This window comes from Lynx rufus, unplaced genomic scaffold, assembly GCF_022079265.1.
Source record: "Lynx rufus isolate CCGP_SWC_20201006 ecotype Redwood Valley unplaced genomic scaffold, mLynRuf1.p SCAF_15, whole genome shotgun sequence".
Taxonomy (NCBI): domain Eukaryota; kingdom Metazoa; phylum Chordata; class Mammalia; order Carnivora; family Felidae; genus Lynx; species Lynx rufus.
The window spans coordinates 27,873,671-27,900,209 of NW_025814829.1; the positions used below are offsets into that span (position 1 = coordinate 27,873,671).

General features: G+C 50.6%; 1 protein-coding gene across 2 annotated transcripts in view; it reads left to right on the forward strand.

The window, feature by feature from the left end:
• MAPKAPK2 (MAPK activated protein kinase 2) overlaps positions 1-26,539 on the forward strand; it is a 44,962-nt gene that overhangs the window by 2,279 nt on the left and 16,144 nt on the right. The window lies entirely within an intron of this gene.

Sequence of the window (26,539 nt, forward strand, 5' to 3'; positions counted from 1 at the left end):
AGCTCTCAACCTCTTTTTATTCTATTTAATGACACATAAAACTCCACTCTAAAATGTTTTAGGGTGGCAATGCAGATTTCTTTTGTAATTCAGATTTCTGCGATTGTAATTAATAGGAGAGAGATTTGGATATGTCCCCCCCGCTTTAGTTTTGAAAGGAAAAATCCCGCAGCATTTTAAATAACACTCATAATTTATCCCTCTCGGGTGGGAAGTGGGTGCAGATTGAAGTCAGTCTGTTTTGACAGGCAGTCTGCTCCCAGATCTTGTAAGTTGGCTCAACTGTTAAATTGCAGATTCCCACACATCTTTGTGTAAAAACTTAATAATAGAGGAAGAAAGAAGGTATGAGACATTCAGAGACTGATAGTGTCAACAGCACTTCCATGTCCAAATATTGGCTAAGACATAATTACAGCTTGTAGGGGGAATCTGGCCCAGTGAATCCTGTCTGAGACACACACCAAAGAGATTTCTAGATCTTGAATCTTGGTGAAATTAGCCTTCGGTGCCGAGTGGTGAAATGATTTTCAAAACCAGGAGCGTTTTGACTATGAAGCAAGGGGAGGTAGATGCTGCGGGCTAGGACGGATTGCCCCATCGGTAGGTGCCTGAGGAAAAAGGGATCAGATCTCCACTCTCCGCACAGCGTTAGGCCATTCCTGGGGATTCGGGGCAGAAGCTGCGGGGCTGGAGCAGGGCCTCGGATGGGGGTTCTGACCTCTGCTGTTTCTCAGCTCTGAGAGTTAATGGGAGGTGGCAGATGCCCAGATGCCCTGCTCGCTCTGTGGTCTGGTGACCTCCTAACCCTCTTAAGTGAAATCAGTGCTTTCCAAAAAAAAAAAAAAAAAAAAAAGCCCCAAGCCACCTTGCTGCTTCTCTCCCTGCACCTCAGAGAGCTAACATTTCAGTGCTTTTAGTGCGTGCTGTGACCTTACCTCACCATCTCTCCTGGCTGCTGTTGCTAAGTTCTGAGTCATACCCATACTTCGTCAGAGTCGGAAGGGACTTCAGAGGTCATCGCATCTACCCCCCTCGTTGTGCAGATTTGCGAAAACCAAGGCCCAGAGCAAAGACTTGCTTGAGGTAGTATAGCCACGCGCTTGGCAGAGGCAGGATTAGAACCCAGGATGCCTGACTCCCTGTCTCAGGCCTCTTCCCACTTTGTAACTGCAGTGACGTCAGCAGACTCGGACCTGGGATTGGCTGTGGCTCCAGCCTAGGGAGCTACTCTCTTACCCCCTTGACTGATGGCGAGGGGGTGCCGGGTGGGTATGTATTACCTCCCCAGCAATAACCCCCAAAGTTGGAAGGGCAGCTTACGAACCAACTCAGCAGCTCCATGAGTTCTAAATATGGTTAACAAGCTTTTTAAAAATAATTTTTGTATACCACCCCCTCCCTTTTTAGGGCGTGTTTGATATAAATGTAACGTATTATTTTTTGTATAAGAACATGGGAATTCTATTGACTATTTCTTTGATACGGACGCCTGGTCCCAATCCACTTGTGTAATGGTTGGTTGTATTCCCCGTGGGGTTCCTCAGCTGCTTCCTGCTTCTCCGTGTCATGGTGACTCTTGGGTATTAGCTGAACAAATTTAATTAAAGCTGGCACTGTTGTCCCTCTCTGCTGTGTGACTCTGATTAGGTGAAGCACATTATTGCTTTACAAAATATAGAATGTTGTCCTCCCTTATCTCTGTTTATCTTTCCATTGCGTGGATTAGAGAAAACAAGGTCCTGTGATGTCTTCTCCTTTCCTTTCTCCGGTGGTCCTCCTTCCCCAGGTCACCTCGTGTCACTGCGGTGTGGCTTCCTTTGTTGTTCTTAGGGGGAGATCATCGGAACTGCCCATGGTTGGTCTGAACACTGTTAGAGGGAACCACCAGATCTCCCACAGCCCCAAAGTACAGGCATCGTCCTCTCCAGCTCACATCATCCTGTATACCTCCCGGGGAGCGGGGAGCAAGATAGGTAGTGTGGCTGCGTGAGGGGGCAGTGTCCCAAGATGGGGTTCTCTGGATGGAATCACACGGTGAGGAAAGTTTCTTTGACTAATAAATCAGCCTCTTTCATATCCATTGAGGTTACAGGTAGTTAACAGTTTGCTGAGCATCCTATCGTATGCTTACTTGTGTGGAGGAGACAGACCTATAAAGTGCCTTAAAATTTAGGGGGCCAAGAAACTGATTTGGAGAAGGCAAAATTAACAAACTTGGTTTGCACGCTCCAGTATGGCAGCCAATACCCATGCATGGCTATTGAAGTTAAAATTAATTAAGCTAAATCAAATTAAAAATCAGTTGCTAGCCACATTGCAAATGTTCAGTAGCCTGCACGTGGTTAATGGCTGCTGAAGTGAATAGTGCAGAAGAATATATTCATCCTTTTAGAAGGTTCTACTAGCCTTTGCTGGTCTGGAGGTTAAATCATGTGATTGGGAACAGAAGAGCTTTAGAAGGGAAATCTGGGAGGACCCAAGGAGCCATGGATGGCTCATTGCTGGGCCTCTGAGGTATGAGTAGATCTGTCGGAGGGGATGGTGACCCTGGCTCTGAGGGGAGATCAGGTTGGCAGGGAGCATATAGGGCTAGTGGCTCAGAATTGACTCTGACCTAGTTTTGTGTTAAAAGCCGGTTTCAAAGTACTTGAGGGGCGTGAAGTAAACGAACAGGCTGTTGTAAAGCAGGGTGACAGATCACTGAGGTTTGGGCTAGGAGGTTCTAGTTTCTGGTTTCAGAGATGCCCTTCCCGTCTTGGGGCCTTGGTCCCTGTTTACTGCACCAGGGCTCTTGGTGTCCACTGAGGCAGGATCAAAGTTGGGTCAGCTCATGGTCCTTTTCCACTTGTAAATTCCGGGCTTTGATGGAGTTGAAAATAATCTCCAGCTAAGATCTGGGGTCAGTAGCTGATGGAAGTGGAAGGAAGAGCAGCCCCCAGGCCTTGAGACCAGATATCAGTGGGTGCCTGGGACTTGAAGGGGCTCCTTTTCAGGAGGACGAAGGCACTGGTACTCATGATTAAGATGTTTTGACTGCTTGGGCCCAGAGGAGTTGGCCCATCATCCATTGATGATTCCCTTAAGAAGCAGGTGCAGGGGTCCAGGGAGAGACCTGGAGGAGCCAAGATTCAGGACTGCAGACTTGATCCCTGCCCAGATCCTGGGGTTGGAGGAGGGGCCAAAGCCCCTGTCACCCGCAAATCCCAGGGATGTTTGGCAGCCTTGCCAGGAGGAATGTCAGCCACAAGCGGGGAAGGACAGGGCACTGGCGTCTGCATTTGAGTCCCTTCCATGATTCCCAAGAGGCCCTTGCGTGTTCTGAGGACCTCTGGTTTGAGGTCCTCTCTTCTGCTGCAGGCCCTTCAAAGTCATGTGGGGTCTCTTTTCTCCTCTCTTCCCTGGTCTGCAGCGGTGCTTCAGGGTCCACGAGGGAGGTGGGCGGGCAGGGTTGGTGTCTGCTGTGTTCCAAGGGGCTGCAGGTGCTCTTGGTAATGGTTTAAGGCCCGGTGGTACAGAGACCCACACATCATTGCACCTTACTGCTGACACTCCCTGGCATCTTTCTTGACTCCTTCCATCCCACCAGAGCGGGAGGCTAGGCCCGTCAGGAGGGGTTCAGTGGTCTGTCCAAGGCCTTACCTGGCATCAGCATCAGGGACACAGTTCCCCAGGACCTGCTCTGAGTCTGGGTTTCTTTGGTTTTTTGGTTGCTAGAGGGAGTAGCGCTGGGAGTATAGACCTGGCAGCACACAACTGAGTTCTTGGCACTAGGTCTTCCTACGTAGGTCACCTCATAAATGGGGACATTGGTAAAGAGAAGGGGCCACGCCACTGGGCGGCTTGATGTACACCAGGTATGTGACCCACATCAGACTTTGTACCCTCTCTGGTCTTGAGAGGAATACTGATATTTTATATTTTAAGATGTATACAGATGCATATTTTTTTTTTTAAAAATTTTTTTTTTTCAACGTTTTTATTTATTTTTGGGACAGAGAGAGACAGAGCATGAACGGGGGAGGGGCAGAGAGAGAGGGAGACACAGAATCGGAAACAGGCTCCAGGCTCCGAGCCATCAGCCCAGAGCCCGACGCGGGGCTCGAACTCACGGACCGCGAGATCGTGACCTGGCTGAAGTCGGACGCTTAACCGACTGCGCCACCCAGGCGCCCCACAGATGCATATTTTTAGAGAAGAGCCTGTTATTATTTGTTATGTGTCGGATGGGAAAGCCAAACATGGGGTCCAGGCTATATGCCCTGCTAACTGGGCATGTGTCCTGCAGTAGGTCAGTTAAATTTTCCAGGTTTGGGTGCCCATGGCAGAGGTCAGGCTACCCATTGCTCCTGAGCACTGGCATTGGTGGGTAGCGGAAGGCTGTGCCGGGGGCAAGAGGCCAAGAGCTGGCCGGATGGCTTGCTGACCAGCCCCGTGTCTGACCATCAGCAGCGTCTGAGCCAGAGTGGATGCTCCTGGTGTGGCCTTGATGGCTCCAGGGTAGCCTGTGCCCAGTTAATTAACAGTCCTCCCTGACCAACCGTCACTTCTTTTGTGTGAAGACGTGGAAAGTGTTGCACCTAGCGCCTCGGCAGAGAGGATGGGGCCAGATAACTCAGTGGGATGTGAATCTGTTCTTGCCTTGAAGTTAGAAGAATCTTAGTGTAGCGGTGTCTCCAGGCAGAGATGCGGAATTCTTTGTGTTCCCTGTCTGCAACTTCTTCCCCACTTGAGGTGTGGGGCTAGACGTGGCCGCTGTGATCGGTGTGCGGGCTGGGCCCTGCACAGGGGCACCAGCTGAGGAAGTGAGGGCTGCAGTCTAACCTACCATTCGCTAGTCAGGCTTCGCGTTGGCTTGTGGCTGGGTCCATCCACATGGGTGCCTTCTTGTGATTCACCCAAAGATACGGTGTGGGCTGGGGACTGTCCTGGGATGAGAGTTGGGGACTGATTCCTAAAGCTGACGAGGAAATTAGGATTTGCATCCAGGTACCACTCAGCAACCCCCTAGGGCTGGGTAAGACTGGAAATCAGAAGTCTAAGGAAGCAGGAGGAGAGAGGGATGCCTGGTGAGGTCTGTTCTCTTTCTTCTTCTTCCTGCTCACTAAATGCTAAAACAGTCGTTTCAGTCCTGGAGCTTCGGACCATGGAGTCCTGTGCTCTAGGCCATCATATGTGGCTGGATCCAGGAAGAAGAGACACAGTGGAAAGGGGGATGAGCCTCTGGCAGTGCCCTTTGGGGGGCTTTATTTCCTGATCCAGTAAACATCGCTGTGTGCTAGCTGGCAGGTGGGAGAGGCTGGGACGTGGCCCCAAGGTCAACCCCCATCAGTAACTCATGTTCCCTCCAAGACTGGCCAAGCTGTGTGTTTATTCTGCTAGGAACATGAGCCGTCCCAAAGGGTCATATGAAAGGGCATCTTACTCTTGAGGGACGTTTCCAGGCATCTCCATGGCCCGTGTCCATCCAGCACTCATCTGGAAGGTGAGGAGTGGTGACCGAAGGCGGAAGCTATGTGGCCACCACTCGAAGCCTTTTCTGTCTCAGACAAGTTGCGGGTGACAAAGGGAGCTGTATGGCTGATGCCTTCTCTCTGCTTGGCTTCTCTCCACTGATTCTTCTTCTGAACCCAAAGCAAAGGTGAAGGGGACCTACTGACAGGTCCCTGCGGGCTCCTCCACCGACCGTCATGCTCTTATGGGGTGCCTTGCCCCCGACCCTTCTGTGGCAGGTGACTGAGTCAGTCATGTTGCTGCCATTGTGACGATCCATGTTATCTCTAGGCTCCCAGCCCACACACTGGATGGACACTTGCAACCTGGCCTCCCGCCCAGGGCCTCGACCTGTTACTCAGCCCCTCCGTCCCAACAGCTAAAAATAAACCTGCCGCTGCTGCAGTCCCCCACACACAGCCTGGCCCTGCTGTCTGCCCCAGGGCTGCCTGCCACACCGCCGAGCCCACTCTCTCTTGTCACTTGTGGTCTCCCCATTTGCCCCCTTCTCTTGTAGCCCGAGCTTGGGAGGTGGTGGGGGGCAACTCACGGTTCTGAGCGCTGGGAGTGAGATACGATACCCGGAGCAGCACCAGGCTCGGTTTGCTCCCAGCGCTCGGAAACGTGAGTTGCCCCCCACCACCTCCCAAGCTCGGGCTACGGGAGAAGGGGCAGTGCGTACAAAGGCTCTGGGGAGCCACCGTGCTTCTTCCCCGTGAGGGGAAGGGCTGGGAGGAGGTTGCAGAAGTTCCCCGGGTCAATTAGACTTTCCCCTGTGCTTGCCTCCTGCTCCGGCTTCCTCCAGGCTGCACCGGCAAGCAGGCCTCCCCGCAGAAGGTACACGGAGGCCAGCCAGCGGGAGAGCTCTGCCTGAGGCTGCCCCAGGCCCTCACCCCGACTGCCCTGTGACTGAGCTCGCTCCCTGCCCTGGGACTCCTGCCCTGCTGCTGAGCTATATTCTCCACCCCTGCAGCGTGGGGCTTCAGGTTACCACATTCAGAAGTGTGACCTCATCCTGTTGGCTTCCAAGGATAACTGGGCCCTGGCTCTCGGGGCCTCCCTCCTGAGTCAGGCCATGGCCCCTCTGGCCCTCCCAGCTTCGCCACCTGCAGGATGTCACAGAGAGCACGGGTCTCTTCTGCCTCCCGTGAGGGCAGGGGTGGTGCTGATCTGTGTCCACTGAGGTCCATTGAGGTGACCTCTTGCCCTACTGCCTGGGGATCCCGGAGACCTACAGGATGTGAGGAAAGGGGCTCAGGGAGCTGGGGTACCTGCTTAACTGGTAGATACTGGGCAGACTATATCTTTTAGCTTGACTTTGGCACTCTCTTCTTACTGATTTTTCTAATCCTTGGGCAGGTGTTGATACTAACCATGCACAGAGGGATTCTGTGTCTTTTTTCTGGGATTGGGATTTGTTTGGGAGAAGGTGTGTTGGGGGAAGAGTAATAGAAGCTGAGGCAGGTCTGGGGGGCCCTCTGGCTTGAGCTAGAGTTACATACTGGACCAGGTCTCCATGGACTGCTTCCTCCCGTCTGTCCCTGCAGGGCCTCATTTCCTCTGCAGGGAGAGATTTATCTGCCAAGGCCCATTGGCTTCTGGAGGGAGGAGTTGGGTGTAAATGGCTAAGAGTTTATTTTTAACTCTGACAGAAGGAGCCCCTGTCCTTGGAGTCACCATACCCTCCCTCTTCTCTGTCCCGGGCCTCCTTCTCTGGCTTCTGTAATTCTTAGAGGAAGGCTTGTAGATTCCAAAGGCCAGGCTTCACAGGAGCTGGGGAAGGGGAGCCTCTCTAAGTGAAGAATCTGCAGGTTGCCCGACAGGCCCGACTTCTGTAGAGCCCAGAGCACCGTGGGGGCAGGGGAGTAGAGGGGGAGCCCTGGGCATTGGAGGCCACAAGTGTGGAACGCACAGCATCCTAGGAATGCAGGTGGACCGGTGCGGAGGCCACAGGGGCCTTGGAACTCGGAGGACCCTGTCTACTCTGTTGTGCTGGGGAGGGTGGCAGGGGACATCTTGTGGCCTTCGTGGTGCCTCTGTGTTTCCAGGCACCCAGGTCTCTGAAAAGCAGAAGGCCACGGGGACAGAGTGAGTGTACCTGGTAGCTTGCTTTGTAAATGCTCATGTTTACAGAAACCCGGAAACTTTGTTATTCCCTCTGACTGCCGACCTCCCAAGCGTCACATCCTTTCTTTCCACTAGAGCCCACGTGGGATTCTCAGGGGTTTCCTACCTTCATGTCCCCCTCCCCTCGCAGGGCACTAGTCCCCTGTGCTCCTAGGGAGGAGGACGAGGGGTGAGAGCACCCTTGACCCTTCTGATTTCGTGGACTTGTTTTTGTTACCTTGCCTTAGATTTTTAAAAAGAACATAAAATTGAGTTAGAGGTGTGTAATTAGAGAAAGAAGGGATGGAGAGTAGGGGGGTGGCGAGGGGGGCAGCCGAAACATTTAGCTGACTCTGAGAACCTCAGGCGGGGAATGAGGGTCTTGCCCCTCTGTCCCTTGGACCACACGCGGGACTACTTTGCCAGCCCTGGTCATGTAGCTTCGTAGTTTCAACCCTTCAGTGGGTCCCCTTTGCCTGGGGAGCACAGGAGATTTTCAGATCCTTCCTTGATCTGACCCCAATCTGGTTTTTGGTTGTGTTTTTGTTTTTGTTTTTGTTTTCTGAATGACTGCTATGTTTCAGCTCTAGGGGCTTACATTTGCTCTTTCCTTAATAGGACCCTTCCCCTCCCCCTCCACTGTCACCTTTGCCCGTGGTATGTGTGCCATCTGTTCATCCGTATCTTCTTTGCCTCCCTGCCCCACCCCTGTCTGTATCTACCTACTCCACCCTGTACAAATGCTGCCACCCTCATGAAAGCCTTCACCCTAGAAGTGGGTCTCCCCGACCCTCCCCCGCCAAACTTGCCAAGACACTCCTCCCTTCTATTTCAGTTGAAGACAGTGTCTCCATGTTCAGGGAGCTTTCTAAAGATTGGACTGCAAGTTCCTGAAGACTCACATCTTCATTCTCTTTATATTCTCTTACTTCCACATGACTCTATGCCCTCATTTAGAAAAATTTCATGGAGTATTTTGACATCATGAGTTATACCCAGCTGCCTAAGAAAGGTGCGATAACTGAGTAATGGTGGATGCTATCTGCATCGATATAAGGTACGAATGGTGATCCTCAGGGTGGAGGGGGACGGCCGCGGGCGTGGAACAGTATTGGGCTGGGCTCTCTGAGACTAGCCAGGGGTATAGTGAAGCCCCCCAAGTGTCTGTCCCTGCTCTCCCTCCTGTCTGCCAAAAAGCCATTCATAGCAGAACAGTCTTCTGGGCATCTCTTTTCTCCACACATTCGGATCTGCTGACTCAAGCTGGCACCTTCTGTTTCTGCTAACGGATTTCTCGTTCTCGTAAGGGCCCTGACCACAGTTTCCCATTGATGCCTCTTGTCTTTCTCGTCCCTGCTCCAGCGCCCCTCCTTTTCCGGTTCCACTACGGAGATGACCCTTCTGCCTCTCAGAATTTTCACTAAGGGAGGGACAGATGTGGAAGTAGCCAGCTCTCCTCTGGCTCTTGGCATCTTCTAGTTAGCTCCAGACAAAGCAGAGACACACAGATGTAGTCCAAGGTGATCGTACTGCTGGCTTTGCTCCTGGGTGAGGCGAGAACACCAGCGTTGAATACTAGGCTGCCAGGTCTGAGGTCAGAGGTTTGACTCTCGTGGGGCCACTTGACTCCATGCCGCACCGTTGTAGGAGGAACAGAAGGGGACTGGTATCTGAGAGACCTGGCTTGTGTGGTCCTCAGCAGGTCCGAGAACCTGTCTGGGCCTCATTCAGTTTCCTCGTTTGTGAATCAGAGGGCTCAGAGTTGATCTCAGAGGACGCCTGCTTCGAATGAAGGGCTTTCTGTAGTGCTGCTTCTGTGACCCCACCGCTGGGAATACTGCCCTGTGCTGGAGGACGTGGGGCAGCCCAGGTTCCAGACCGCAGGGGCCATCCTCTCCGCCCTCACTTTCTGCAGGCCAGCGCTCTTTCACCCTTCTCTGGGCTGTAGTATTTTTATTCATTCAGCCGTTCAACCGATGTTTGTAAACATTTATTCTCCTCCATGCCTGCCTCCTGTCTTCCCTGACTGGCCATCAGGAGGCCCAGATGGCAGGATTAGCCTCGACTGGGAGACTAGTCAGGGTCATCCCCTTGGGTTTAGACCCCTTTAATACCTCTGCTATATGAGATGAGAAGAATTTGGAACAATGAGGGCTGATTCTTTCTAGCAGCTTGGACTAGACTCCTGCCTTTCTAAGCAGGATTTGCCTTAGGGTGCCTTCTATCCCTCTGAGATCCAAAGCAACTTACTACTCAAGAAAATTAATTAGCAGTGCTAAGGATGACTTTGCAGCCTCCCTACGGATAGAGCGGAACAGCAGATCGACTTTGAAACATATAACAGTCCTCAACTTTCTGCCCCATTCAGCTCACTGTTGAAGGTTTAGCAACCCTGTGAAGGTTTCCCAGATTAATAACAAGTCTTTCTTGAGCAGATACTATGTGGCAAGCATTGTGTTAGGTGTCTTACTTATATTCTTGTTAATTCCCTATATTAATACTGCCAAGTAAAAGTATTCACAGAATACTTAACATTTTACAGAAGGGGAAATGTGATCAGACATGTTCGGAGCAATGCATTCATTAGCAACCATTTGTTGAGTACCTCCTGAGTGCTAAATATTGTTTTAGGCTCTGGGGATACATGAAGTGTACAAAACAGAAAAACAAAAACAAAAACAACCTGCACAGAGCCTGCATCCTAGTAAGGGGAGACAGACAAAACGTAATCAATTAAATGATACAGTTTGACAGATGGTGATAGATACAGTGGCAAAAATGAAGGAGGGAGGAGGCCCTGGAATGCTGAGAATGTGTGTGGCTCAGGGAAGGCTTTCCTGGGAAGGTGGTGTTGCCTGCACAGTGGGAATACTGGGATGGGAGGGGCGGGGTCAGGGGGCAGAAGGAACAGCAGGTTGCAAAGCCCTGAGGCCGTTAATGGTGGGAGTGTCTTACGCTGAAACCTGGGCTCCTTTGGCGTTTGCAATATTGCCGAATTGTTCCTCCGTGACTCCCTTATAATCTAGTACTCAGTTGACCTAGCGATTTGTGTTGTATCATCAAATATTTATGGAATGCTTATTTCGTGCAGATCGCCACCATGGTAAGGTGTGGGCCTTGCCTTTGGGAACTTACAGTTCAGAACAGGAGTGAACACCTGTGTGTATATAAAAGGGATGAATACCACCACCACCACCACCCCCCCCCCCACACACACAGCAGTCTGGATTGTGCCCTTTCACACACATTCCCATTTGGTAATCTCTGGTAAAGGTAGTACTTCTCTGACGGAGGCAGGCCAGGTGGCCTGATTTCTGGGTTTACACACGAAGAAAGAGGTTCCGGGAGATGGTGGTGGGGACGCGGGTGGAGTCAGGGCAGAGGATACAGAGACACGGGATGGGCCCCTCCGGGTGGAAGGGCTCACTTTTGCCTGGCATGGGCAGAGGACACATCATGGAATCATATTTGTGACACACCCAGGGGAGGGTACAGATGAAAGTTTGGCCAGTGGGGGGGATTCTAAGGGGAAATGGTGAAGAACTACATTGGGTACTCCTGTCTTCTGTTTGGCTGAGAGGGAAAGAGATGACCTCCTCCCAGGGATCTTTCTGGTAAGAGGAAATGCTCGGTATGGGTGTGGCTGGCTGACCATCCGAGAGAATCAGGGAGGAAAGGGGGAATAAAAAAGAGGGGGCCGGCCTGAGCCTGGGGCAGAGCTTATTTTTATCCTCCTTTGGGCCCTAACGGGACTTCTGTCTCGCTCTGAAGAATCGCCTCCATCCTGTGTTCAGCCTCCCGGTGGAGGAGCAGGCAGGCGGCCTGCAGGTGATGGGGAGGCTGTCTGTCCCCCAAGCTCTGGCCATCTTTGCTTCCTGCCTCTCAGGAGCCCAGAAGTCAGGGCTCGGGATGGAGCTGACCGTTAGCACAGATGGGAAAGTGAAGCAAGGCCTGGGGTTTTTTCCCGAGTGCGTGCGGTGATGAAGGAAGTTGCAACATCATTTTCTTTTTCTTTTCCTTTCTTTTCTTTCTTTCTCTCTCTCTTTTTTTCTTTTTCTAGAAGGGGGAAAACCATCTTCCAGTAAACTTCACAAACAGTATCCAGTCTTCGATGGAAGCCATTGCCCCACCCCCACAGTGCTTTTCGTATTTGATCTTTTCTTCCATCTTTCTCCCCTGTCCCCCCCGCCCCCCCCCACTGTGGTGTTCCTCTTGGCTGAGAGACCACGTCCCTGCGTCAGGCTGGCTACCCAGAGGCTTGCTCAGTGGCCTCTCCTTGACGGGGAGCTGTTGAAATACGACAGGTGGTTCCTGATACCCACCTGGCCTCGCCTGCTGTCGCATCAAGTCTGTTCCTTTGGTATTCCAGAAGGTTGAGGCAGCACTTCTCAGCTCAGGTAACCACACTTTGTGGTAGATTCAGAGCATGTGTGCAGGCAGATGCTGGGCAAAAAGGGCCTAAAATGTGGAAGGCAGGAATCAAGGCTGGAAGACCACACGTGTTAATCTGGAGTCCTCCGTCAGGTTTGAACTTGGCCTTTTACCGTACCTGGGCAGGGGTCCAGTTATGTTTGAGAGTGTGCAGATGATCTCTTTTGCCTGATGAAAAATTCGGAGGTCTGGAAAAGTAGTGGATTTAAGGTTTTGCTTTTTGTTTTGTGAGATTCATTTTCTCTCTCTTGGATTTCTGCACCCCAATACAGCCAAAAAGTTCCGGTACAAAATTTGAGAGTCCGGCTCTAGTCGGCCAAGGAGTGTTCTAGGTCATCCCTGAGAATGAGGTCTGCCTGCTCCGAGGAAGCCGGGAGACACCTCACTGCCTGGGCTGGGATGGTGGCTGCTGGTACCTCTGGGGCTGCTGGTGGTGTTGCTTTCTCGGGCAGGGAAGGGCAGAGCCCTTGGGGTGAGAGTTTTAGTTTGGGCTCTTTGTTCTCTGTACCTGTTGTCTTTGGTACAGCTGACACAGAGCTCCTCCTTTCCTGCTATTTTCTTCGAATTTAACCTCTCTGTCATCAGGTAGCTCACTTCAGGCTGGAAATGAGCTCTGAGAGGCGGTGGTCGAGGGAGGTGGCTTGTTTACCTGGATCCCACAGTGAGTACATAAGCCATCTTTCGCAGGAAGCTGCTGCGGCCAATAGAGTAGCCCCTGGTCATCTGTGGCTATTTCAATTGAATACATAAAATTATAAATTAGTTCCCCTATAGCACTAGCCACCTTTCAAGTCCTTGGTAGTCTCATATAGCTTGTGGCCACTGTATTGGGCAGTGCAGATAGAGAACATTCTATCATCACAGAACATTCTCTTAGACGATGCTGGACTCTGAGGTAATCATTCTACACCCTGGTGAAGATTTATCTGAGCTGGAAAGGGGATTTATGGAAGAGCACAAGGAGAGGTTTGAAGGCCCAGGTGAGAGGGTAAAAAGAAGGTAATCATTTAGAAAGGACCTTACGTAGTATTTACTTTGTCTTGTTTAAGACTATATACCAGCGGGGCACCTGGGTGGCTCAGTCGGTTGAGCGTCCGACTTCGGCTCAGGTCATGATCTCGCAGTCCGTGAGTTCGAGCCCCGCGTCAGGCTCTGTGCTGACTGCCCAGAGCCTGAAGCCTGTTTCAGATTCTGTGTCTCCCTCTCTCTCTGACCCTCCCCCGTTCATGCTCTGTCTCTCTCTGTCTCAAAAATAAATAAACATTAAAAAAAAAAATTAAAAAAAAAAAAGAAAAGACTATATACCAGCAAATGGCCATCTAGCCCAGTGGCTCTCTAAGTCAGTTGTCAGAATCACCCATAGATAACATTGAAATATAGAGATTCTTCAAAAATTAATAAGCATTAAAAAAAAGAAAAGTTATTTATTTATTTATTTTTCTAAAGGGGGCACCTGGGTGGCTCAGTCGGTTGAGAGACCGACTTCAGCTCAGGTCACGATCTTGCGGTTTGTGGGTTCGAGCCCTGCGTCAGGCTCTGTGCTGACAGCTTAGAGCCTGGAGCCTGCTTCAGATTCTGTGTCTTCCTCTCTCTCTCTGCCCCTCCCCTGCTTGCACACACGCACGTGTGCTCTCTCTCTCAAAAATAAATACTAAAAAAGAAGAAAGTTAAAAAAACAAAAATAGAGATTCCTGGCTCCACTCTTTGTATCTTACTGAGTGTGGGACTCTGCAGAGGAGAGGTATTCAGGAATGTGTGTTTTCATCTGATGATTATCTGGGTTTGGCCACCACTGATTGATTGACTTTACGCTTCAATTGCTCTGGTGATGGGGGAGCTTACCCCTTTTCAGGTAAACCTTACCATTGGGGCACCGGAGTGGCTCAGTCGGTTGAGCATCCGACTTTGGCTAGGGTCATGATCTCACAGTTCGTGGGTTCAAGCCCCATGTCAGGCTCCCTGCTGTCAGTGCAGAGCCCGCTTTAGATGCTCTGTCCTTCTCTCTCTGCCTGCCCGTGCCCCCCCCCCGCCCACTCTTGCGTGCGCTCTCTCAAAAATGAATATTTCAAAAAATAATAAAAATAAATAAACTCCTTGGTTTAAAAAAAAATAACCTTACCATTAAAAAAAATTTGCTGTTGTTAAAGTTCAAAATTTTGTTCCTGGGACTTGTAATATTCCTCGGTGCTAGTGGCCTTTTCTGGAGCCTCAGAGAATGCATCAGTTCCATCTTTTGTATGCAGGCTAATGCAGATATTTGAACACAGCCTGTGACCCAATGTCACGGCACATTTTCAGAGTACTTGACCTGCCAAGGGCCCTGGAGAGATGCAAAGATGTGACGTCATTCCCTGATCCCTCCGATTACCGGGCCTTCCTGAGAGATTGGGGAAAGGTCCACGTCTCAGGGGACCCTGTCAACGGGGAGTCCCAGAGGCTGTCCAGCTGCTGCGGACCATGCATGTCCTCCACCCCTCTGCACACTGATTCATGGGAAAGAGGCCCCGACTCCCCATGGTCAACTCTGCTTCTTGAGGGCACTGATCTGGTTTTCTTCAGAGGCACCAAGAGACTCAGCCATCCATCCATTCCTGGTCAGATAGGACCACAAACATTACTTCTGCTTGGAGACCTTCAGTAGCACCACCCTCCCTGGCCCCCAGCGTAACGCTCCCACTCCTGACATGGTATTCGAACAAGCTGGCTTTCGCCTTCCCTCCCACCCCCACCCCTCGCACACAGACACTCACCCTTTCAGAGATGACTGCTTCCAGTCTGAGTGCATTCTTATGCTCCCAGATCTTCTGTTGGGCCTTCCTAATGTTCATCCTTTTGTATCCTGGTGGAGTTATAGCTAGCCTTTGAGGCTTAGATTTTACCTGCAAACTGCCCACCCCCACCCCCACCCCCACCCCCACCCCCACCCCCAACTCCAGGCAGAATTCCCTTCCCTATGCTAGTGGTAGTTCATACTAGCTGTAGGTCTGCTGTGAATTTGAATTACAGTGACTCTTGTTTCCTTCCCTGCTAGACTCTGAGCTCCTTGAGGACAAGGACTGTGTCTCATTTATTTGGAGTCCTCCAGTACAAAGCACAGTGCCAGGTACCTAGCTGAGGTGTTGTGTGTGCCCACAGAAGTGGGCCAGTCTCTTGGCTGTTTTGTCTTTTGGATTCTGAGGAGTCCGCCGCGGGGAGCTGCAGCCCCTTCCGCACTCCCTTCCCCGGTGCCAGCTTTCTCTCCGCAGTGGCCTCGGGCCCCATCAGCTCTCTTGAGAAAAGTACTGTTTAGCAGCTGATAATTAACAAGCAGGGCTTGGAGCCTTGGCTGCCTCAGAGGCAAAACTGGTATTTAAACAATAAAGTTTTTAAAATCAAGAATTAAAGTGTCAGCTTCAGAAGCAGCGACATCCAAGCAGAAGCCTGCCCGGTTAAGATAAATGGAACGATGAGTGGAGCCAAGGGGTTCTCTCTAACCCCACGGGGTCCGGGGGGCAAGCGGCCTGGCTGGGGTGCTGTTCTCTCTAGCCCCGCAGGGGTCCGGGGGGGAAGCCACCTGGCTGGGGTGCTAGAAAGGGAAGCTTCTGTCTCTGCTCTTGGTGTGGGGCCTGGGGCTGCTTCACTAGGAAAGCCTGTCAGCTTGCCTTTCCACTCCCAGCTTCCATAGATCAGACTAATTTTGCCAGGTGGGCAAGAAGAGAAATTCGGAAAGATAGGGTAGGAATTAGGAATAAACTGAGGGCTTTTTCTAAGGTGATAAAAAGCACACTTTTGTTTTTAGTGGCGAGTAGGGACCGTTCAATACTGCCTCGAGGTGTCTCCTCGTGTTTTCTTCTGATGCTTCGAGGGCTGAGAATGGAGAGCCGACATTGGGGCCTCCTCCCTTCCTAGGTCAGAACCAGGGCATGAGGAATCCCCCAGCCTCCTGCTGTTGCCCAGATACTAACCACAATCGCCATCTCCACTGTTCTAAGAAACATGCATACCAGGAACAGTCCGTGGCTTCAGAACAAGGGCAGCTGCTCAAGAGGCAGAGGTTTCCTGTGTGTGTGTGTGTGTGTGCATGTGCGCGTGCGCGCATGCGGGTGGGGTGAGGGGGGATTGAGGGTACCCTGCGACCTGTCACCAGGGCACCTGCCTCTGTGCCCAGTTGCAGAGCCCGGTGGAAGATGCCTTTTCAGAGTGCATGGTTGTGAGTGAAGCAGGGGCCTCCTGAAGGGTCTCTTCCATAAGTTCACCCCAGGTACGTGGCCAAAATTAGACAAATATTTTTTTAGGGGGGTGAGTAGGGAGAGACTACTGTCGAATCCAAGAGATGATCTGAGATATACAGTTTGAATGTAAAAATACTGGGCTTACTGGGAAATGTTGACGATCTGTGTCCTGTCTGACGCTCATGTTACCTATCTTTGGTGTCTGTGGTATTGATACGCCCACACCATGTGTGACCCTTATGGTGTGTGGTCTGTGGTCGTACGTTGAGTGCAGTGACCCAGTTCCCTGTGTGGACAACTGCAAAACAGTTGGGGTAGTTTAGGAGGAGAACGAAACCCACTGGCTCACCTGGGGTTGAACCCTTGTCCCTGGTGACATAAACACAGATGGTTCACAGCCAGTGTTGGCTTGGGCGTGTGCAGAGAATCCGTCTCTTCGATGACATTCTAATGGCCCTTGCAGAAACTTCCCCACTAGTTGAACAGAACGGTGAAGGTACCACAGGCATGTGCGTGCTCCTTCATCTGCCCACCCAGCCGTTCTCTGGAAGTTTATCGAGGGGAGACCATGTGAGCCAAGTACGTCTTCGATACTCCACGTGTAGAAGAGCTGTGGACAGGGGGCCAGGTGAACGTGGAGGAAAGAGCCGCCCATGTTTCTCCAAGCACCAGACAGTCTTGGAACGTGCTGCTGGAGTGCCCATCCTGAGATGCTCTGTGACCAGAGAAACCTGGGAAACACTGCAGTGCACATTAACATTTTAAAGGCTCTGAGAAGTTCTGTAGCAAAAGAATGCACTCGACTTTGTAAAACCTAGTGCTTCTGACATGTATAGGATCCCTTTTTTACTCACCACTTATTAATATCCTGGTAGAATACTGAGAAATGGCTGTGCACAGTCTCCCTGCTCTGGGAGAACGGTCCAGTGATTCGAGAAAAATTCACCTGACTCTGACTCAGCACGGGTTTGAGAGGCTTTAAAAAGGTGTGCGTGTGTGTGTGTGTACACATGCGTGCGCATGCGTGTGTGCTGGGGGGTGTGGCAGAGAAGGGCCCCCACCCGGCAGGTGGCTTCTATTGAAGTTGGCCCTGTCTGCATCCCTGCTGGCTTTGTGCTTCTGGAGAAGGCTTTTGTCCTGGCTTGAACATACTGAATAGCAGCTACATCTGTCATGCCTGGGAAGCGGCAGTTTGCAGCATGGGGGGTGAACAAGCAGTGAGCAGACACCCCAGCTTGAGGCCCAGGCTGCTGAGAGCCCCTCTGTATGGAAGGGAGGGGCTGGCCGTCCAGAGGCAGCTGCTCGCTAATCCTGGAAGTGGAGGGGAGCAAGGCCTAGCTCCCTTGTCGCTGCATTCTCCTCGTCCGGTGGGGGAGGTTGTGTTGAACCTTGAGGCGGTAGCTGGGAAGAAGCAGGTGGGCAGGGTATTTCCTCCCCTTTGCTAGTAACCACAAGGCATCTGGAGGGTGGACCAGAGCGGAAAGGCACTCGGCTCTCCATTACCCAGGGGAGGCTGAGATGAAGCCATTTTGGTTTAAATGTGAGGAAGAATTCAAAATTGTGAAGTGGACTTAGCAAAGTTTGTGGTGTTTTACAGTTGGAGGGTCCCGGCTAGAGTTGCTTTTAGGCCGTTGGTGACAGGAGATAGGTATGAGTGCCTGGCCTCCCCGAGGGCCGGCCCCTTGAGAAAGGTCTGGGAGGCCTTCCTGGATTCTCCCCCTGGAACAAAACCAGGTGCAGGCACTTCCTGAGCCGGCGGCAGGCCTCAGTACCCCTCCTGCACAGCTTTGCCAGGAGGCAAAGGATTTCTAAGGAAATGGGCAACTGGGAAAAAAATGGGAATGTGTGTAGGAATCAGTCACTCTTCCTGGGGATCGTACATGTCCGATGTGGGTAGGCCTCTGTGTAATTAAGGCGGGCTCAGGATTTCCCAATCTGTTTGTACGGATGTAGGTATTAATATACTTTTATGATGCTTTTCCTCTTTTGACCTTCCCAGCGGGGGAGGAGTTAGGTCCTCAGCAACGAGGGTGAGGTGTCCCTTACCTCCCCTCTAATCTGGCCTTCGCCTTCTCTTCTCAGTCACAGCCACAGAGCTCCCTGGAGTCATTCATCCAGAAGGGGGAGGAGCAAATCCAATCCCTCCGATCGATCGTTGCCCTTGTTAGAGAAAAGGCAGATGCTGTCCCTCCGCTCCCCCTGAACAGGAAGTCCGGGTGGGCCAGGCTTTGGTTTGGGAAACAGGAGTATTAGCTTCTGCTGCCAACTGGGGTTTGTTTGCAGACTCCCAGGCTCCAGTGTCTCCGGAGGGACCAGCAGCTCTGACCCCCGTGGACTTGCTGCGGTCCCCGGGGAGGGAGCCTTTGCCAGGAACCTCTGAGCTCACTGGAGGTGGGTGTTGGGTAAGGGTGGTGGAGGACTGGGTAGTAGGAGAGGAGCAGGGGGATGACTCCCTCCTTCCTCCATCAGCTGGGGATGCCTCACCACTGCTGGGAATGCATTCAGGCCACTTCTAGACAAACTGGTCATTATGGAAATTCTTTCTTACCCCACGGTGGGGCTTTACTGCGTGTCCAGAAGAATCTTTAGATGTCCTGGCCGTGAGGGTCCAACCCTTTTGCCTGCTGTCCCCTCAAGGCTAGAAGGCGGAGCAGTGTCTGAGCCCCCATTCCTGTGATCTCTCCCTGTTCTCCCTTCTCGTGTCGGCCGGTCTTCACCTGGGCAGACGTTGGGGCGGTGGTCTGGTGCATAGCGGGCATGGAGTTGGGGGAGACGATGGCACCACATGCCTCGCCCTCCTCTTCCCCATAGGTCCGGGCCCTGTTGGGTCTCCACTTCCTGTCATGGCCTCACTGGCCACTGTGGTGGCACATCTGGACCTAGACAGGGTGTCCTGTTGTCCTGCATAATGAGGATCCCAGACTTCCCCTAGGTGATTTGCCACAGTTATTCCAGGGAGGAGCGGGATTTCCCCTACCCCCAAGCACTCCAGAGACTTCCTCCAGGCTGCGGGCTCCCATTTCTGAGTCTTGACCTCTTAGCAGTCTACTCTCCTGTTCCTCCCCTACCCCCACCCCTCACCCCAAGGAGAAAGGCGGGAAGGAAGTCCCGCCAGAATTGTTTTTTGGTTTGTGAGGTAACGGTCTTTGGGTTGAGAAACACACCCTCCCCTTTAAGATCTGAGGCCAGAAGCAATGGGAAACCAGAGTGGGCAAAGCAGGGAAAGGAGCAGGGGGAGGGGGTTGGGGGCTGGTTATAGGTACTGAAATCTGGGAGGGACTCCCAGGGGGCCCTGGGCGGTAGCCCTCCCTCTGTCACCCACCAGCAGGGGAACGTTGGCAAATACCTCAAACCCTCTGCTCCCTGGTTTCCATGTGCCTAAAATGAAGGTTATGTCGACTCCACCTGGATTACGGATTTAAAGGTGACCTTATACACAGAAGCGCTCCAGAATATATAAAAATTAAACACATTTTGAGGTTATATTACCTGTCTAGGAGGAGAGAATCGTGTCAAAGAAGACGGAGTTATAGAAACCTTAGACCTCACGTAGGCTGGTTATATGTTAGATTTTACAGGAGAGGAGACAGTGAAAGTGACTTGTCTGTAGGTAGGCACTCAGCAGCAATTGTAGACGTGGGACTAGAACCAGGTCAGCCAGCTTTCTGGCACATCCTTCTATCGCTTGGCAAACTCTAGGTTGTGTCCTTGGGGTAGAGAGCCACAGAGTAGAGAAAACGTGGCACAGAAGATCTGACAGTCTTGTGTGCAATCAGATTTAAATTATCCATGCCACTGAGAGTAGGGGAGGGAGGACAATAGAGTAGATACTCTTAAAATTATTGAAATTGAACTTTGCAAAATATTATTGAATTTTTGTCCTGTAGCAAATGTATCTCCTTATTTCTCTCGGGCTCCCACAGTGTTCTGTGTCCCAGAGACCTGCTGTGTGTTGGGGGGCAGGGTGCTCCCACTCCTGTATTCAGTGTTTGCTGTGGCTACCCTACAAAGTGGATAGTCCACATGCATCGGGTTAAGAGCTTGTCCCTTTCTCTGGGGGATTGTGAGCTCCTTGCCTTTTGCCTGTAGGAGACTGGCTGGAATGTCTGACACCACCGTCGTACCTCTGCATCTTTTGGCTCCTGCCTAGAAACATGGTTTGTACAGATGCAATGAATCGTAGACTGTCAGAGCTGGAAAACACATTAAGCGTCTTCTAAACTAGTCCCTTGAGTGTCCAGGGAGAGGGACCAAGGTCAGAGCGGGGCAAGGACCTGTCTGGGACCAGAGAGCCAGATAGTGATGGAACTGGTCTCACAGGGACAAGGACTTACGACAGGAAAGGTCTGAGTGCGAACCTCACATGTGTCCCATCTTAGCTATGATCTCCTGTCCCCAGGTCAGCCGGGCCTTTTGCAATGCTGCCCCAAGAGGCCCCTGTCCTGGCCAGAACAGTTCCTCTACTTTCCCTTGCTGCTTTCCTCCCATGACCCCCCAGCCACCTCTTTTTCCCTTGTGATTCCTACTGGCTGTAATTCCTTCCCTCCTCCCCCACTTTTTATTATGAAGCACTTTAGATACGCAACAAGCTTGAAAGAACTTCACAGTGAACACCCGTGTACCCAGCCACCTAGATCGTACCATTAAATTTCACTCTGCGTGCTTTCTCCGGTCTTTGCAGTCTTTCCATCTCTCCACCCATTTGTCAGCCCTATTTCAGGGATGTGTTTCGTTAGCAAGTCGCGGAAATCAGTACATTTCCCCCACTAAGCATTTCTGCATACATAGGCATTAGAGTTCGGTGTTTGTTCATGCATTTATTTTTTTGTGTTTTGGTGGTAAAATGTATGTAACTGTGCAATGCTCAAATTTTAGGTGTATGCTTTGATGTGTTTTGGTAAACGCTTCCATCTGTGAATTCCAAACCTGTTTCAAGACACAGAACAAACATTGTTTTAAGTTTATTTATTTATTTTGAGAGAGGGGGGGCGGGGAGCAGGGGAGGGCAGAGAGAGGGGGGGAGAGAGAGAGAATCCCAAGCAGGCTATGCCCTGTCAGCGCAGAGCCCAACACAGGGCTTGATCCCATGAACCATGAAATCATGACCTGAGCCGGAGCAAGAGTCCGACGCTTAACCGATTGACCGCCCATGTGCCCCAGAACATTTTTATTACCTAAGTAAGTTTCCTCATGCTCCTTCACAATTCTGGTGTTTCTTCACCATAGGTTAGTTTTGCCTGTTGTGGGACATCATATGAATGGAATCATCAGTATGAACTTTTTATTGTAAGGTTCATCCACATGGTTACCTGTGTAGGTCATTTGTTCCTTTTTATAGCTGAGTGGTACTCCATTGTATGGACAGCCTATAATTTGCCTATCCATTTTCCCGTTGATGGACATTTGGAGTGTTTCCAGTTTGGGGCTGTGATGAATAAATCTTCCATGAACGTTCTTGCACAAGTCTTTTTGTGGACATAATGTTTTCATTTCTCTTGGGTCAATACCTAGGAGTGGGATGGCTGGGTCAACAGAGGCTGGCTGTTCCTTCCTGTTCTGGACTCTGCCCTGCTCTCTCATTGTATTCTGCACCTGAGATTGTGAGTAGCAGAAAGTGCCTTATTGCTCATCTAGATTATTCTCTTGCCGGTGTAGGAATCCCCTGAGAGCCCACCTGACATTCGAGTCTCTGCTTGAATGTTTCCAAGGATGGGGAACTTGTTTCCTAACAGGTCCCTGCTTTTAGGAGACAGCTGCTTATTAATTTCTACCTTGGGGAACCACATAGGACAAGTCTAATTTAGCCTCTTCTGTGTGACAGCCCTATAGAATTTCAGGACTGCTGTCACATCTCATCCCTCAGCTGCTCCTCCAGGGTTTCTCTTCTTCAGGCGGATTGTTCCAGTTGACTGAGCCATCTCTCGGGTGACGTGATTCTCAGACCCTTTACGTTGCAGTCATCATCCTCTGAAAGCTTAATGCCCCCCTTCAAGTGTGTTGCCCAGAGGTGAGTCCTGGATTCTAGACGTGTTCTGTGAGGTACAGAGTGTGGCTGGATCTGGACTCCTGTCTTGACCTGGGTACTCGGTCCACCCATGGGTTGAAGGCAACGTTTACTTCTTAGCAGCCCCATCGTGGCACAGGAGGAGATGAGTTAACGTTTGTAAAAATTCCCGCAAATCTCAGATGGTATTAAGACCGCCCGTTTTAAGTCACCTGGAGCCGCAGGTATTAATAGCATTTGTTGCACACCTTCCATATGCCATCATCCCCTTTACTCTTTGCCGCCACCTTATGAGAAAGTTGCCGTTAAAAAGAACTTAACAAACGACTTGGCTTCAAACCGTGTTTGTCAGCTTTGGCACTGTTAACATTTTGTTGGGGATTGTCCTGTGCCTCACGCGGATTCGCAGCATCCCCGGCTTCTATCCACTTGCGGTCCTCTCCATGCCCCATAAGCTGTGACAATCAAAAATGTCTCCAGTTATTTTCAGGTGTCCCCTGAGGGGGAAAGTCCTCTTAGGTTGAGAACCATTCTTAAGGCATAGAACTTGGTCACTGAAAAAAGTTTAAATAACACAGCTCTTCCCAAAGGGTCACCGGTGTTATTCTCTAGGATGTATATTCCCGTACTGTGTCCTTTGTGCAGGACAGTCCTTGCTTTTTGCAGATCTAGTGCACGTGGATCTCAGTTACTACTAAGCTACTACTACTAGTTGAGTAACACCACTTGCCGCGGTGTATTAACTGAGTAGTTGCATAGAGCACAGACTTTGCTACGAGCTCTTCAGTCCACAAATCACTATGTACAGAACAGATGTTTTTTATGATCACATCCCTTCTTTCTGAGTCTGTCAGCGGCGGTCGCTTATTGCCCATCTGTTGTCGGGCTCACACACAGATAGGGAAGTGGGCCGTTGTGTTGCCTCCTTGTCCCCTAGCAATGAACTCATGTGACACTTTACAAACATGGATAATCCAAAGAGGGAATTGGCCAACAAAGATGACATTTCCACAAAGAATTGAAAAGTGGTAATCCCGGAAATGAAATTGGAGCTGGATTAAATGGAGTCACAGAATCAGTAGTTGATTATAGGGATGTCGACATGGCCACGGGTCACGACTCTGCAGGTGAAGCCAGAGGAACCTTGGAAGGCAAGCTCATTGACATGAGTGATTGTGACGAAAAGGAGGAAGAAGTTCCGGAGGAAGTGGCGCTGGGGAAGAAACTCCACATTGAAGGCATTCGTGGAGGTATTCTGTGACACTGAAAGCACAGCGGATAACATGTTGAAAACCGACCCAAACTTTGAAAGGAGTGTGCCAGTTTGCAAAGGCACGGAAACGGTGCCCCCTCTAGAAAGCAAGCAGTGTCCCAACTACTCTGGATAAGTTTTTCCCAGAGAACTGACATACTCTATTCTAATCTGTATTACAGTGTACTGAACACAAGTTTTACTAGATTTTCCATTTCTCCCTTCATTTAGAACTGACAGTAAGAGAGTTCTCAATGTTTTGACACAAATTTCTAAAGGTCATGGAACAATCTTAATTTTTTCCATTGATGATTAAGATCGCACGATCATTTGTGTGGTTCTGTCTTACTGTGCAAAGCAAAGGCTGTCTATATTTAGAGAGGTGTGGGTAAATACACACACACACAACATTTCTTTTGCTTTTTCTCTTTCGTTTTTTTCAAAACATTTCAAAACAAAAATAGGATCAGACTACAAGTGTCAATATGCAGCTTGCTTTTCTCATGGGAAATCTCTTTTTTGGAGAACTTCTGATCTTGGTATATCTGGATCTACGTCATTCTTTGTGATAACTGTATATTATTTTATGTGTCGTTGTAGATGTACAATAATTTGTTTGACCCGTTTTCTGTTAATGGAGTTTAGCTTCTCTCCAGTTGCTTTTTCTCCATGGGATATAATGCTGAAGTGGGTATCTCTGGCAGATTCATCACTAGCCCCGTTGAGTGGATGAAGACATCGGAGATAACTGGGACGCCTGGCTGGCTCAAGTCCGCAGAGCGTGCGACTCTTGATCTCAGGGTTGTGAGTTTGGGCCCCACACTGGGGGTAGAGATTACGTAAAAATAAAATCTTTAAAAACAAACAAAAAGAATGTGAAATAACTGCCCAGGTTCAGGCAGCTACTAAGCTCAGAGCTGGCATTTGAACTTAGGACTGTCCAGTTCCAGGTCCTTGTGCTTTTAACTACAGTGCTTTACAGATTCTCTTCTCTTAGAAGTAGCTTTTAACAACACAGCAGCAGCCCAATAGCAAAAAATATTAGAGTTTATTGAGCGAGACACAATTCTAGTGGCAAATGCATTATTTTTCCTATTAACTGAGCAACAACCCTATGGGGTAGATACAGTTATTGTGTCTGTACGATACTCAAGGACACCGAAGAAGGTGAGGAAACTAGCTAATGCAGGAACTGCGACCCCTCAGGTAGCCTGGCTTCAGAGCCTTTGCTGTCACTCCTCGTGTTATATGGATCTGACTTGAGAAAGGTCCCTCTTATCCCATGCTATAGTAGATGCCTTTTTTTTGAACCCCTGACTTGGGACTTTGCTCGGGCCCGTATGTTCACCTACTGTAATCGTTTAGAAATGTGTTACCAGGCACACCTCCACTTGTCGGTCACCTGCAAGTTTGATGAGCTTGCCGTGTACTCTGTCTTCAACCAGCTTGTTGGTAAAATAGCAGGCAAAGCCACAGATGGCATTTCTCAGTTTGTCGCTGGAGGTGTGCTTTGTGTTTAGGCAACAAGCAAGCGTGTATTAAGTACAGCCATAATGCCATGTACTGGGCCTCGGGTTCGCAAGCAAAAGTGAACAAGATCTAAGGTAACGCTTCGTGTCAACTAAGCTTCGAAAAAATGGTGGATGAGATACAGTCCCAGCCTTTAAGAGGCACAAGGTCTACACGGCAGGGCAAGGAATGGTCTTGTAACTGACGCCGGTGAGTGTGGAAGTAGGAGCTTACCAAGAGTCTCTGAGAGCAGAGAGGAGAGGGGCTGGCCGTGCCTGGAGGACGTCAGGGAAGCTTCTCACAGGAGGTCAGCACTGCCTTGGTGCTCGAAGGATGCAGACTTGGAGGCCCGGAGGACTGTCAAGTGTCGTGGCACCCAAGCAGAAAGAATGTGTTGGGGGGGGGGGGCGGGCGGCGGACAGAGATACTGCAGCGAGGAGCCAGGAAAGACCAGGCTAAGGAACTGGGGTTTTGTCCCGTAAGCCAGTGAACATGTCTAAGGAAGACAGTGCCCTGCTCCTGCTTGCCTTTCAGAGGTTGACGTGGGATGTGCCGGGAACAGATTAAGGCTAGCATCTAGACTCCAGTTAGAAGGCACGCAAGAGAAAAGGGAACCAAGCAAGTGGCCGCAAGACTGGAAGAGAGAACGTGGATTTGTTTGGAGAGCTTTCCAAAGACAAGATCAGACTGGATGTGTGGGTGGGTGAGTAGGTGGGACAACTACTTCAAGGTTTATATCTGGGGGCTGGATGTCATTGTCATTTACTGAGGCCGAGGAGCAGGTCAGAGGGGGCGCCGAGTTCAGCTGGCTGCACATTCAGCCGGCCGCAGATCCATTAAATAGCACTTCGTCATTGGTCACTTGTGGCAGCGCTCTGTCCTCTCACCCTTTGTTTCTTTGTCATGTCAAAGGTCCGGCAAGGGACTGTCCGTGTACTCTCCAGAAGTGAAGGCCCCCTGCATCTGGCACTCCTTGGTCTATAATTTAGTGACTCTGCTAGAAAAGGTATTGAGATGAGATGTGTCACAGCCTCTCAGGGAACCCAGGCTGGGCTGCGGTCGCACTTCAGAATCCGTTGGCCAGAGACCGATGTGACGTTCGGCGGCCCCTCTTAATGACCATTCTGTTTACGTGTCGTTTCTTTTTCCCTTGACTGGTCTGTGAACTCCCTAAATCCCGAAGCGTTCAGCATGGTGCCTGGAGCATGGCGGGTGCTGAGAGAAGGAAAGCTGTGGGAGAGCAGGGCGCCCCCGTCTCCTCCTCCCCGGAGCCCTCCGTGATCACCAGCTGGTTCTGGAGGCACACCTCAGATTGTTTCTGTGTCCCGTGATTGGCGTCTTGTCACTCCATCATCCTTGGGTGCTTATAGGTTGGCTCTTAGTTCAGCTTCCCTTCAAAGCTTCCCTTCAGTGTGTGTCAAGGTTTGGCCTGTTCGAATCTGAAGAACTTTCTCTGCGATTAAAAACAAACAAACAAAACACGATGGACCATACTGGAGATGAACATTCCCGCATCGGCCGTCATTTTTGTGG